Source organism: Cricetulus griseus, chromosome 6 (assembly GCF_003668045.3).
Source record: "Cricetulus griseus strain 17A/GY chromosome 6, alternate assembly CriGri-PICRH-1.0, whole genome shotgun sequence".
Lineage (NCBI taxonomy): Eukaryota > Metazoa > Chordata > Mammalia > Rodentia > Cricetidae > Cricetulus > Cricetulus griseus.
Genome location: NC_048599.1, coordinates 84682821 through 84697695, shown reverse-complemented (window position 1 = coordinate 84697695; position 14875 = coordinate 84682821). Strand labels below are relative to the sequence as shown.

At 49.4% G+C, this 14875-nt stretch overlaps 1 long non-coding RNA gene and 1 pseudogene across 3 annotated transcripts; both read left to right on the top strand.

Moving 5' to 3' along the window:
- Nucleotides 1-458: 458 nt before the first annotated feature.
- Nucleotides 459-1884, top strand: LOC113832835 (annotated as a pseudogene).
- Nucleotides 1885-5117: 3233 nt separating this feature from the next.
- LOC118238333 lies at nt 5118-13980 on the top strand. 3 transcript variants are annotated; one of them, XR_004770560.1, is made up of 3 exons: nt 5118-5801; nt 6793-6830; nt 11730-13980. It is a non-coding gene; the product is annotated as an uncharacterized LOC118238333 (long non-coding RNA). The 3 variants fall into 3 exon arrangements; XR_004770562.1 differs by lacking the exon at nt 5118-5801 and adding an exon at nt 6285-6387; XR_004770561.1 differs by lacking the exon at nt 5118-5801 and adding an exon at nt 6497-6608.
- The last annotated feature ends 895 nt before the right edge of the window (nt 13981-14875 follow it).

Sequence of the window (14875 nt, the reverse complement as noted above, 5' to 3'; positions counted from 1 at the left end):
CTTAGTGACTATTTCCAGAACGGAGGCAGCCTGGGGCCAGGGTGCCAGCTTAGCCTGGCACTTCCTCTGGAACCTCAGTGGGAGAGGCTGGGAGCAGCCAGCACTTCCCTCCTGAGGTCAGCCGGTGCCCAACTAGTGTTTACACACAGGGTGGGGCCTGTGCCTCCAGCTCTGAGCTCTTTGCTCTCAGGGGAGCTGGTCCTGGGCAGGCCACAGAGGATGGTGAAACCACTGTCTCCTGCAGGCCCAGAGACCACAGTGTGGGGAAAATTCTGGGAAAGAGTACCCCCACCTACAAAAGTGGTCAAATGGTCAGGGAAGGCTGTGAGGACCCAGAAGGAAGAAGTTTAAAAGAGGAAGAGGTGGCCTCTATCACCTTTATCAGACACCTGCCCATAGGAAGGCCCCTGGACAGAAAAGGAACCGGAGCTCAAAGGAACAAATGAAGGCACTTGTCCATGGCCTCCTGGCTCCAGTCAGCCATGCTGAGACTGATGCGGACTCCAAGGCTGGATCCTGATACCACACCGGAGAGTGGCGTCTTGTGGTGCTGTCATGAGAGAGACTCAGTCTGCAGCAAGGCTGGGGACATTTGGAGACAGCCTTCCAGGAGGTGGGTATCTGGGAATGAGACACTCGAGGGTGTCTGTCTTTTCCTGAGTTTGCAGAGAACAAGACTTTCAGGGTCCACAGCCGACTCTCCAGGAAGAATTCCCCAGGACTGAGAGGGGATGAGAGTAGCTGACCCAATACTGGGCCTACCTGACCTGCCAAGTCCTCTGCCCTTCTGACATCTGACATGCACCCCAGAGACAGACCAGGCCTCCCTGAGGCAGACTGGGTCTCACCTGCTTGCCTTAAATGCCAGTACCCATGGACTGACTACCCATGCGGAGCCACAGGCTGAGTGTCACAATAAGTCCTCCTGGGCAGCCTGCATTTTTTAAATTTTATTTTATTTTGTCTTTTGAGGCAGGGTTTCTCTGTGTAGCCCTGGCTGTCCTGGAACTTGCTTTGTAGATCAGTCTGGCCTTGAACTCAGATATTTACCTGCTTCTGCCTCAGAGTGCTGGGATTAAAGTTGTGTGCCACCACTGCCTAGATTGTGGCATCTCTTACATTAAATTGGTTAAAATTCTGTCTCTGCTACCCTCAGTCTGTGTGAACTTAGGGAGGCTCCTTAACATCCCCAAAGCTTGATGTCTTTATAAAACTGGGATGTGACTTCCTTTTGTGACTCGCCGCCAAGGAGGAACAACCGCCCTGAAGGCCTCGAGCATGCTTCGAGAGTACAAGGTGGTGGGGCGCTGCTTGCCCATCCCGAAAGTGCCACACACCACCACTATACCGAATGGGCATCTTCTCACCCAACCATGTGGTGGCCAAGTCCCACTTCTGGTATTTCGTGTGGCAGCTGAAGAAGATGAAGAAGTCGTCTGGGGAGATACTGTATTGTGGACAGGTGTCTAGAAATCACCACCGCGTGTGAAGAACTTCGGCATCTGGCTGTGCTATGGCTCCTGCAGTGATACACACTACATGTACGAGAGTACCGGGACCTGACCACTGCTGGCGCTGTCACACAGTGCTACCAAGACATGGGTGCCCGACACTGTACCCGTGCACACTCCATCCAGATTATGAAGGTGGAATAGACTGCAGCGGGCAAGTGCGGATGGCCGTCCGGCCGTCAAGCAGTTCCGCGTCTCCAAGTTCCCGTTGCCCCGCCCCACCGTGTGTTGCTGTGCCAGCACAAGCCATGCTTCACCAGAAAGAGGCCTAACACCTTCTTCTAGACCCAGAGACCCACTGAATAAAACTCAAGAGTCCTGCCTGGAAAACAAAAACAAAAACAAAAAACAGAACAACAACAACAAATCTGGGATGCACCAGGTGGTGGTGGAGGCAGAGAGAGACAGGTGGATCTCTGTGAGTTCGAGGCCAGCCTGGTCTGAAAAGTGAGTTCCAGGACAGCCAGTACTGTTACACAGGAACCCTGTCTCAAAAACTGAAAATTAATAAATTAATTAAAAAAACAAAACACCCCCACCCCCACCCCATGCTGCTGTTAACAGCGGCAGCAAAGGATCATGTCTCGCTTAAACATGATAATGTGTCAGAAGTGACTATGCATGTTGCACTCACCAGGCAAACAGCAGCGACGTGAGGTAAGGGCACCTGAAGCTGGTGGTGTCTCTCCTCAGGCCCCCTCCTGCCTTAGATACAGTCTTTGGCCTAAAGTGGTAGAGAAGCCACAAAGCCTCTGCCTCCTTCCCGGGTTGCTGAGCACTGATGGGGACATGGCAGCAGCTGGTAAGCAACAAGAGAGAGAGAATAGTGGAAGATGAGTGGAGGGAGAAGTATAGCTGAGCCTGAGATGCCAGGGAAATGGAACCAGTCCTTGGGGTGGAGAGACCAGCATGTGGGCCTAGACTCATACATCCCAAATCTTTGCACTTCCAGCTTCAATGGCCACATATTGGGCTCCCTTCCCCCCTTGTCCCTGCTGCCTGAATATTCTCATTGGTGGCTGGTCCCATTAACTGACTATTTCATGCCAGGCAATGTGCTTAGTGTTATCTTAAATCACCACCATGGCAATCTTTTCCATAGTTTGATGAAGACACTGAAGTACCAAGAGACTATGTTATTTTCTGATGCTACGTATATGAAGTAACCCTGCTGGGATTCTTACTAAGGCTAGGAGAATGTGAGTGGCCGTAAAACCCAATGAATAGGAAGGCATCTGGACTCTCCTATTGCCAAGATTCAGGTATGGAACACCTTGGGGTCTGGCAGCCACCACCATGACCACCTGCCTTGGCACCCATGGGGTACTGTGGTGGCCTAGTTGCAGAATGAGGGCCTAGTCACCCTCATTTGTGGTGTTTACCTAGCACTTTGCCCTGTGAGGTTCTGCCCAGATCCAGCAGGGATAGGAAGCAACCCCCCTGACTATCTCCTTCTAATCTGGGACAGGCAAGGTCCAGTTAGGGCACAAGAGTCCAGGTTCAATGAAAGAAATGGTTGACAAGTTAAAAGGAAGTGAAGGCCTGAGGGGAGTGGGCAGGCAGGCTATGAACAGCTGTGAACACCACCTCTACCCCTCAGGCTGCATAAAGAGAAGAGGTGGTAGCCCAAGAGCTCAATACTAGGGGCTACCACAAAGAGCAGTTATTGCCAGAGATGCAGGGGATTGGGAAAAATACCAGACTGCTCACCTTCCTGCTCCCATCTTCCTCCAGCACCTTCTGTGGAGTAATTCCAGTCAGAAATCAGTGGGCAAGGAGCTCTGAGGTGTGAAGATTGCCCCCAAGGTGTTGAGTAGAGAGAGGCAGGGATGAGTGTGATCAACAAAGCACAGGACTAGGGCCAAGACCTTGCTATGGCTGCCTTCTGTCCCCATTACCACCTGCACCTGCCAAGAGCTTGCTTTAGGCAGAATCCCACTGTCCATGGCTATATTTCCCCTAGGAAAAGAACCTTTGCCCACCCCTGGACTGTGCCTTCATCTTCTGCCTTCCTCTGTATGTAGTTCTGTCCGCAGGCTGGGAGCTGTTTCCAGGCTCAGCAGTGTCCGGTGAGAGAGAGAGAAGGGTGTTCCCTGAAGCTCTCCCATAAACACAAGAACATTCTCCCTGGAAGCTCTCACTGTACTTCCCTTCTGTTTACTGGACCTAACTAGCTCCCATGCTCGGTCCTGAGCCCATTCCTCAGAGCTGGAGGGCCAGGCGTTTACAGAGTATTGGAAAAGCTGCCTCTGAATACAGAAGTGCAAGCAAAACAGAAAAGATGTCTGCCTCGTGTAAGAGTTTAGATAAAAACAGTCCAAAACTGATGGGAGGCTTGGCCATCATCTGCAACAAGTTTCCCTTTTTAGCTCTGAGGAGATAAATTCAATTTCTGTCACCTCCTAGTCAGGGAGAAAAACAAGAGAAGGGTTTGGGAAGCAGCATACATTCCCTTTGAGGACACAACTTAGAAACAATACAATTATTTCCACTCACTTTACATTTGTGAGAACTTAGACACATGGCCACGTTCAGCTGCAAGGGAGGCTGGGAAATGTAGTTTTCACCAAAACAGTCATCTGCTCAGTCAAAAATCAGTTTTATTCTTTTTTAAATTTAATTTTATGTGCATGAGTGTTTTGCCTGCCTGCGTGCGTGCGTGCATGTGTGTGTGTGTGTGTGTGTGTGTGTGTGTGTGTGTATACACACCTTGTACCAAAGAAGGCCAGAAGAGAGTGTCATATTCCCTAGAAGTGGAGTCATATTCAGTTGCAAGTTGCCACAAGGGTGCTAGAAACTGAGCCCAGGTCCTCTGGAAGAGTGGCCAGTGCTCTAAGCACTGAGCAGTATCTATAGACCCCAGTTTTATTCTTAAAGAGGGGAGGATAAATATTTGTGGATCTAGGAAGTCTTTGTCGCATACTAACTCAGGCCTGAGTTCCCCGGTCAAGGCTTTGATAGGATTGTGAGCCCATTCTTGAGTTACATGAAGGGTCATTTCTATAGAGGCTCAGGGGTCTGTCTGCTTGCCACAACAGCTTAACTGCTACTTGAAATTATACACTGAGCTTTGCATTTCCTCGGCTCCCTGAGGAAGCCGAAAGGAGAAGTAATCACTGGACAGTCGGTCACCTAGCACAGTTTACTTCATTACCTGCCTTTGAGGTCCTCAGACCCTGAAGGAAGGGACAGATTTAAACAGCTAATTGTGGGCCAACAGGACAAATGGTCACATAGCGTCGATATAAGAGTAATATAATGCCCAATAAAAGCATGGAAAACTGAGAGAAGATCTTGCTGAGAGTGTCTTTCAGCTGGCTCTTAATTGTTGGTGAGAATTTCACAAGTGCTTGGTCGGGAAGGGTATTTGGACAAAGAGAGCAGAAAACTGTGGAGGTGTGGAGGCTCTCAGGGTGTGACTAGTGGCCTTGTGTAGCCAGCCAGAGTACAGCAAGTTAGAGGCCTGTTGGCATGGGTCAAGGAATGGCACCTGAAAGTCCCAGGAAGAAGGCAAGCTGTGTGACCGGACTTTGTTAGTCAAGAGGGTCAAGACAGGGAGATGTGATCAGATTCTTGTCTTTCTCTGAAGTAGGGACTGGAGAATGACTCGTTAGGAAACTATTTCATGAATCTGAGTGAGTAAGAAGACAGCCTACATCACATCAGGGGTTTGGTGGGAAAGGAGACTGCGAGACAGTTTGCGTTCTCTCGTGGTAGAATGACACAGTTTGGTAACCGGTTGACTGAAGAGGGTTGAATGAGGACGAGGGGGTGGTGGTTGAAAGATGGTTAAATATGATCCTGAGTTTACATGCCTGTGCTAGGAACACAGAAAAAAAGAACACAGGAAATGCATGGGGGATGAGAGAAGATGCCTTCCCACTGTCCCAAACACAGTCTGTTGCAGCCTTCTTTGGATTCTTTAATGTATAGCTGTCTCTCAAGGCATCTGAACTCTATCCCTGTTCTTCAGACTTCCCCTTTGCCCCATCTCCAGCTGGCTAAATCTTCATTTTCTCCAAGAGCCTCGTTTGATTCCCATAATCTGGGTCAGAACCCTTTTCTAGATTCTTGCCTTTCTTTTCCATATGTCTCACTGGAAAGTGACTGCTGTCCCAGAAAGCCTGTCATTTCCCCGAGGGCAGGACCCATGTCTGCCTTATTTCCTGCTCTAGTTGCAGAACTGAGGACATTGCCTAGCACACAGTAGGCACTCACATTGGGCTTGGAGCATCCACAGCTGTACCTGGAAATAAGAGTTCACCGATAGTTCAGATCCAGACCCACGAGGTGAGTGGTTTTGAACCAGTGGCCCACTGGCCATCTTTGATTGTCCTGACTGAGTTTTTGCCTGCTATTGGCATCAAGGGAGGAGTGACCAGAGATGCTACTGAACATCCTTCCAGGCCAGGGCAGTTCCCCACAAAGGGTAACCAGTATTGAAGCTGAGAAGCCTGGCTGGAGAGACAGGCAAGTTAGCTGGCACAGTCAAGTTGCAGTGTGGCCTACTGGCTATGATGGCCCAAGTGAGTAAGAGCAGAAGCATAGTGGCTGTCACAAGAAATATGGACTTGTGATGTGCAGCCAGGAACCACCTTGGATCGAGCCTCAGTCAAAGGGCCCACCTTGGGCGGTTTCCCCTTAACTGAACTCCAGGCCATCAGCCCAGCCGGCCCAGCCTGGCGCTTGCCTCTCTCTGACTCACCCCGTTTGGATTTCTCCCACCCTTTAGTGGAAGGGTACCACTTTCTTCCCACCCCATCTGCCTCGCTGATTATTTTCAGCTTGGCTTGCAGAGGTCCAACGCTGCAATTACTCAGCAACCTCAATGGCTCCTTCTGAAAATAACATTTGGGTGGAAGGAAACCTCAGTCTGGTGGGCTGGATTTTATACGAAATGGTTAAAGCATGGGTGTGGGTATGGGGGTGGGGACAAGGACAAGGGAGTGGCTCAGTGGTACAATTAGGAGAAGAATCTGGAAGAAAGAAAGTGAAGAGGGTGAAGGGGTGATGGTGGTACTAGGCCTCCTGGACAGGGGTCTCCCTCACTCTCCCAGAAGCTGTGTGCCAAGTCTTCATGCATGCTCCTAATTGAAGGTTCTGTTTGCTGTAATAACTTATACCCTCCCCTGATCTCTGAGGCCTGGGAAATCCATGTCTGCCTGGGGCCAGAAGAATTAAGTCTATGGGCATACCAATTTTTATTCAAGCTAGTGACCAAATTTTCCAACCCCAAAATAGGAGACACATGGTTGACATAGGATTTTTGTTCTCTTTCCAGGAGAGAACAGCATTCTGGGATATGTAGTTTCCAGACTGGTAAGTGGAATTTCTGATTGATTATATGGCCAATAGAGGAGAGTAGAGAAGGGCTGGAAGATAAGTTGATGGGTAAAGTGCTGGTTGTACAGGCACGAGGACCTGAGTTTGGCTATCCAGCACCAGTAAAAATCTGGCTGTGTTAGAATGCATTTGTGATCCCAGATCTAGGGGTAAAGATACTGGGGGCTTGTTGGCCAGCCACTCTAGCCAAAATGGTGAACTCCATTTTGTTTCAAAGAAATAAATGAAACGGGAAAGAAAGAAAAAAGAAGGAAGGAAGGAAGGAAAGAAAAGAGAAAAAAGTGGAGAGCAATTGAGCAACTGAGGCAGACACCTGATGTTAACAACCTCTGGCTTCTACATGCACACCCATGTTCATGCAAGCAGCACACACACACACACACACACACACCACAGGTATACACACACACACACACACACACACACACACACACACACACACACACACACACACACACACACACACACACACACACACACACACACACACACACACACACACACCACACACACACACACCACAGGTACACACACACACACACACACCACAGGTATACACACACAAGATTTTGGGGAAAATTATAGATTTATGTGGTACATTGATTCAGAGAGGAAAATGAAAAAGCAGATAGAGAATCTTGTCCTAACCCTTGCCAGGTGGAGGGGGTATTTGTAGGGATGAGGTGGGGACAAACTGGAAGTCCCTATGGGATTTCCAAGGAGGTCAGAGTAGGGGAGAAGGCAGTATGAGGTGAATTTTGGAAAGAGGGAATAGTTCTACATATTTGTTAAAAGCTTATTTCTGGAGTTTAATTCCAGACGGTTTAAATCCCTGGGTGGACTTCCAATGGCAGCTAATTGTCTCTGGCTCTCCATTTCCTCACTAAAGTGAGTAGGGTGGGGTTTCCTGTGGCTGTAAAGATGGCTGAGGGGATGGACTCAGCACAGCACCTACTAAGTAAGCAGCTGATGCTTCAGAGCGCTGCAGTGTGAGAGCTCAGGGGAACTGGGGGCTGAGAGACTCCAATGTTTGAATCCTTGCCCCTGTCATCATTTCTGCCTCTTATGTGTCACCAGCCAAAAGCCCGTGGGGATTTCAGAGCCAGCTCACTGGTTTTCTGGAGTCATAATATCTGGGAGCCTCAGACAGGCCAGAGGGTCCTTCTGTGTTCTATGGGGGGTGTTTTCATCCCTCCAGGACTGGGAAGCAAGGGCCTTCCTCTACTCGGGGCTCACTCTGATCACTGGTTCAACATGATTCCTCTTGTTCTGAGAGAGAGAAAGAGAGAAAATAAGAGAGAGAGAGAAAATGAGAGAGAGAGAGAGAGAGAGAGAGAGAGAGAGAGAGAGAGAGAGAGAGAGACTGAAGATACAGAGGCAAGCCAGGCACAGTCTGTGTGCTGGAGGAGCTTTCGGTCCAGTGTGGAAGCAGGTCATTGCAGTACAGTGGTACTAATTGCCATAATCCGAACCGGTGCCAAAGCCCGAGCATGCTAGGTGTGGAGTCCTGTAACTCACTTCACCTTAGAAGAAAGGAAGCCCATTGAAGAAGAGTCTTCTAGTCCGGCGTTGGTGGCACATGCCTTTAATCTCAGCATTTGGGAGCCAGAGGCAGGAGGATCTCTGTGAGTTTGAGGCCACCCTGGTCTCCAGAGCGAGTTCCAGGACAGGCCCAAAGCAATACAGAGAAATCCTGTCTTGAAAAACAAAACAAAACAACAACAACAACAACAACACACACGCACGCACGCACGCACGCACGCGCACACACACACACACACACACACACACACACACACACACACCAAAAAACAAAACAAAAAAAAGGAGTCTTCTAGGCAGGGAAATGAGTACCGAGTTCGCCAGATCAAATGTGTGGGTGGTGGCACACACCTTTAATCCCAGCACACAGGAGGCAGAGGCAGGAGGATCTCTGTGAGTTCAAGGCCAGCCTGGTCTACAGAGCGAGTTCCAGGACAGTTGGGGGCTACACAGAGAAACCCTGTCTTGAAAACAAAACAAAGCAACAACAACTAAAGTGTGGGAAGAAACTATTACTGGGGCTGGAGAGATGGCTAAGTAGTTAAGAGCACTGGCTTATCTTCCAGAGGACCTAGATTCAATTCCCAGAACCTACAGAGCAGTTTGCAATCCATCTGCAACTCTAGTTCTAGGGAATAAGACACCCTCTTCTGGCCTCAGGACACACAAGTGGTGTACTGACATACATACAGACAAAATTTTTATATACATAAAATAAAACCAAATAAAACTGTAAGGAGATATGATTGAGTAGATTAACCAATCTTTAAAAGAAAGAAAGAAGCTATTGCTATGGCCATTCTGTAGTTGAGACAATGAAAGGCTCAATCATAGCTATTAGCTGCAGAGCTAGTATGGTGCCCTGTTGAGGTGAGCCTCTTCTTTCCTATGCCTGTATTCCCCTGACAATAGATTCCTGGAGGCCTGCGTTCAGATCCTGACATTTGAGCTTGGCTTTGAAAGAGGGGTGGGATTTGAAGAAATCCTTGGGTTCTTGCATTGGGCTTTTGAAGGGAGGCTCTGGAATCAGGCTAATGGAGTTTGCCTCCTGGCTCTGTGATCTCAGGCAAATTTCTTAACTTCTCTGGGCCTTCCTTTCCTTGTAAAAATGTAGAAAACAAACACTTCCTAGGGCATCATGAAGCAATAGAATGTGTTCAGTGTTTAGACTAGTCCTGGGAATGTTGACAAAGCCTTAATACAATGGTTATTATTACTGCTAGACACCCCCGATATGGTAGGTAAGCCAATTTTAGCTAACAAGAAAACAATTTTTTTTCTTTGGTTTTTCGAGACAGTAATTCTGAGTTTATTTTCAGTCTGTGGTTTCTCTAATGTTATCGCTTAAGGCAAGGATACATAAAAAAGGGAATCAATTTAAAGTTAATTTAGAGAAACAGTTAATAAAATAAAAGTCAATTAAAATCTAAAATACAGGACCAATGTGAATATGGGAGACAATCGTGATAGCTGCAATTTTTGTGAACATATTGACGTGACTTGTCCCCTCCCACAAATAAAATGTTCAGGTGGTACAGCATCAGAGATCCGGAGGCTCGGAAAGGGAGGCCGACTCAAAAGCCAGCTAGCTCTTCAACTTCTCTCTCCAGGCACGTTTGTGGCGATTTCGGCCTCTCTGATTTTTTTTTTTTTTTTTGGATCACTGGGTCAGTCAGCCAATGCCTCCGAAGTCTAATTCAGCTCAGATCGCAGGCGCGAGCTGCCAAAGGTCTCTGCGCCTCTGGCTCCGCCCCCATCCCCGCCCCGCACATCTGGAGAAAAGCTTCCCGCCGCGGGGCGGGGCAAGGCGCAGCCTGCGCATGCGCTTCGGCCGAGCTTGTGTGCCGCACCGCAGGCCTCCACTCCCTGAACCCGCGTTGCAAACTGTTGCATCAGACAGCAAGCCGCGGCCGAGCCGCCAAGGTTTCTAGGAAGATAACGAGATTTTGAGCTCCTCCTTGGTGGCTTAGGCGCGTTGTTTGTCCCTCCCTGTGTATACATGTCGGCAACCCAAGCCCTGAAATCTCAAAGCTTGCGGATCCGGGTGATATCCAAGGGACTCTTACTCCTGCCCCCATCCACGGCTGGCCGCAGGCAGGACCCGCTGAACTGTATTGGGTTTACTTTCTTAACGGCAAGGACCCTGAGGGAAGGAGCTGGGTTTGATTTCTCTTTCCGAGTACAAGAATGTCCCTGAGGAATTTCACACTCTGTGAAAGTGCAAAACTCATTTCCCCAGATTAAGCGCTGCAGACGGTTCCCCAAAGGGCTTGGCAAGTTCCCAGCAGGAATGCGCTGGGAGAGTTTCCAGCTCTGTACCCCGAGCAGCTGAACGTGCAGACGACCCTGAGCTGGAAAGGAGGTCCCCTGGCCACTCTGCACGTCTCTGCAGGAAGACATAGTCCTTCCCAGATAGTTTTACCTTTGGCATATCGCAGGCCTCAGTGTGATGGAGATTTGGGGCCTCAGAGAATGCAGAACCATACACTCGTGCATAGGCGGCGCCTACATAGTTTCCTTGACTCAAATGGCTCAAACGTTCCTGACTGCAGAAAAAGTGCCTCTCGTTTCTCCCTCACTCTTTCAGGTTCTAGTCCCGCTGCCTTCCTCAAAGGGAAGGAAATGATGATACATCTAGAAGGGTGGGGGAATGGAATGTTAAGAACACTAGGGGGTCTGGGAATGTGGCTCAGTAGGTGAGTGCTTGCCTAGCGCTCAGCATCCCCGGTTGCCAATCCTAGAACATACTGAGAGTACCGATTAGGAATTTTCAAGGACGGTCTGAGTCTTACCTCCAATTCTTTTCATCTTTAAAAATAGGTCAAGGCCAAGATCATTCAATGTTGATAGATTTTCCAGAAAAAAAAAAAAAAAACCTATCGTTTTACCTGAAGTATTCTGTCTTTTTAAGGGCGTGCGTGGTGAAAGTGTATTTTGATTGAATAATCTTGAGAGTTAACAAAAGCCCAGTGTTCTCCCTTCCCCTGATTGATTATTGTGACTCACTTAATTCCAAGATGCAATTTTTAAAAATGACTGAAAGCCTGGTAAGCTTTATCCAATGTGTCCCAACAGCCGATGCTGTTTAAAGCAGCGTTTTCCTGTCAGCAGTGGAATACTGTGTCAGTTTGGGATTTTCATTGTAATACACGTGCTTCATAAATACGGCCCGATTTGTTTCAGGCTGAGTAGCAACACTCTTATGAGCCAAAGGAATGGGAGTCACAAGGCACAGGAGAAGCAAGCTTTAATATCCTGGAGCCAGGCAGGAAAGCTGGAGCCTTGGGCTCACGCTGGGGTCTTTGCTGTACCGGGAGCATCACTATGTTGCAGGTTGTCATCACTTATGGAGGGACTACTCTGACAGAAACCCAGAAGGACAAAGAAGCCCACTATTTTGCAGGAGGCAGCTGAGGACAACCTGAGGCCTCCTGTGTTGGATGAAGAGGGCTAATTCTTCTGGCTTAAAGACATAGTGCAATAGGGACAGCTATTCAGTGACAAGTTTCATGAGATCCTTTCTGCACTGTTCTCCCTGTCTGGAAAAGCCACCAGCTGGTAATGCTATAGTCAAGCAGTCATTCTACATAGCCACACCTAGTGATGTGATCATTGGTAGCCTCACCTGGTTTGAATTTCCAAAACACACTTCTGGAAAAGTAAGGGGTCTGAGTTACAGATCCAGGGTGTAGGAAAAATCCCCCTGAAAACTGTATCTTAGACCCCGGTGGCCAGAGATGCAGGCGTAGTAGAAAAGCATGATTTGGTCTTTTCATGGGAGCCCAGCCCAGACCCAGACGAAGCTCCTGTTCTAAGGGCCATGATTGAAATTCCTCGTGGAAAGTCTGTCTTTGAGACACCAAGACACCTCATTTAATTCCCATTTCCTTTTTAAGTCAGGTCCCTCCTTCCTGAGAACCACATTTAAAGTTGCTAGCTGGCTTTCCTTCTGTTTTTGCTATTTGTGTGCCAACTTCAAGGGTGGGGAGAGCCACGTTAATTTAAAAATATAGCACAAATAGCAAAACGAGGCTTGATTTAAGGTAAAAACCACAGAAAGGGTTTTCCCCTTCCCTTCTGTGTTTTTCAGACTTTCCTAGATCCACTATTAATTCTTCAGAGCCCAGACATAGAAAGTGATTGAGGCACACTGGATGCTCTTCCAGACTAAAACAAAAAGCCTCCAGTGGACTCTCTCATTGCCCCTTCAGACTTTATTTTAAAGAGGGCTTAAGAAAGCTGGCCAAACTCCATTCATGGTAGGATCTTGCTAAGCACCCTAGATTTGGTGTTATAAACTACCCTTTTGGATCAGTTGTCCACTTGGGCATCTTGGTTTTGGGAATGTGGCTTTAAGAGTAGAGTTCCTAGATCAAATCCTGGCCTCATTATTTATTAGTTTTCTGACTTTACATCAATGGGAATCATGATTCACAATGTTCAGTCCATAGTGAGTCAAGGTCTAAAAAGAGCCTGGAGCAAAAGGAGCGACCAATAGGCGGTGGCTATTATGAAAATAGACCGTTTCATCTGTCGGCTCCCTCTTTAGTCTCCATTTCCGGTTTTGGAAAGGAAAGAAAATTCGTTATCTATTTCAAGTGGAGGATCTACCTCCATTTTAAATCACTCAGGGACTCACCAGAAGGGGAGGCCAGACCGCACTGAATTTGCAATACCCAGGCCTTTAAACCGAATGGAAGCCCCATTCTTGCCACTTAACAGAACACGGGCGAGCAGATTGGGACTTGGGAAGCCTCGAAGGGATAGCAATTGCTCAGTCTAAAGACACAGGTCTAAGATACGTGGGTGGGGGAATTCACCTGAAGAAGGAAAGCCTCTGCAAGTGTTTGTAGGCAGAGCTGACAGTAGTGAAACTCCATGCGCGTGCGGCAGCGCCCTCTGCCGGCCTCGGGGAGGGCAAATCTGGAGCCTGGCCCCACGGCTGGTCAAATGGGACTCCGGATCCTTTCTGCTGCCTCCGCCCCCGCTCCGTCCCTTCCCGTGATCGCGCAGCCTGGTCTGGGACTGGATTCCAGGAGAGGCGTCCCCATCCTACGCCTGAAGGCAGAGCAAGGACGCTGCTCTAAAACACCCGGTTCATCAGCAGAGCGGAGGCTGCAGGAACCTACCCAAACCCACCTGGGGCTGCTTTTGCCTCCCGGAAACCCGGGCAGAAGCCTGCGGGGCGGTCGGAGGTGGTTTGGAAGTGGCATCGCCTATGGCCAAGACCGAGGGTTCTGCGGACAGAGAGGAGCCCTGGGTTCGCTTTCTGCCTCATCCAGCTAGGTGACCTTGGGCAAGGTACTTAAATTTCCATGTGCCTTGTTTTCCTCATCAATAAGATGGAGAGAACGCTCCCGACCTTAACGGGTTGGCTTGAGGATTACAAGAGAACAGACAGCCTAGGTTGGGATTCTGGCATTGACACCAGCTAGCTGTGTGCCCTGGGGCAGGCTACTTAACCTCTCTGCCCTGGTTTCCTGCAAAATGGGGATCACAACGGTGCTTACCTCCGAGGGTTGTTGCCTGCAAAGCGCTTAACACTGCCTTGGCAGAGTAAGCGCTCAATAAACTGTGGCTATTATGGCTGTTGTCGTCATTATTGTCCTTAAGAGTGCTGAGCACAGAAGCAGAGATTTAGCTGGCTGGTTATTATTAGTCTGTTTCTTGCGTCTGGCTATTTCTTTCCTGGCATTATTAAAAATACTTATTATTATTATTTTATATATAAGCTATTAGCTTGCGTCCTTATCAGTACCTGAAGAACTAAGAGCCTTCCCGAATTAGCAGAATCTAGGTTCTCTGGGAGGAGGGCCAAGGATGTGGTGGTGGGTTTCAAGGACTCGGACCTGCCCTGCCGGGAGGAAGCCCGCGCCTGGGTTAGCGCGCGTCAGAGCCTCGGTGACGTCGCCAGGCCCTCGGGCTCCGGAGGCGCGGCCTGCGCTCGCCCGGCGCCTGCGGTAGCGGGCATGGTCGGGAGGTACCCAGAGCCGAATTCTAGCTGCTCTGGTGCCCTACTCTCCGAGGTGCTAAGGAAGAGCCTGCCTGGGTCAGCGGCCCCGCGCCTGCCGCTGCGGGGCGCACCCGGGGCTCAGTCTATAGTCTACCGAGAGGCTGGAGGTGCCAACCCCTGCTTGGGTGTCCCGGCCCCGCCCAGCCTGGCGCACTGCTAGCCTCCTGGAGGCTGCTCTGCATCCTCCCTATCCCAGTCCTTCATCCTCCAGAAACCCATTCCTCATCATGCCGCAGGGCCCCAGCTCAGTTTCTGCTCGCTTTGCGCTGAGCTGACCGACTCCTCCTTGGTCTCTGGCGCCTCCCACTCGCCCGCAGCGCCGGGAGCACGCCCCGCAGGTCCACTTAGCTTGCCATGCACGCATCTCCAACTCGCCGCATCTTGTCCCTGTTACTCTCCATCGCAGTGAAGGTGACACCACCCACCCGATCACTCGAAATGCGTACTGGATGCTTTTTCCAGCAGT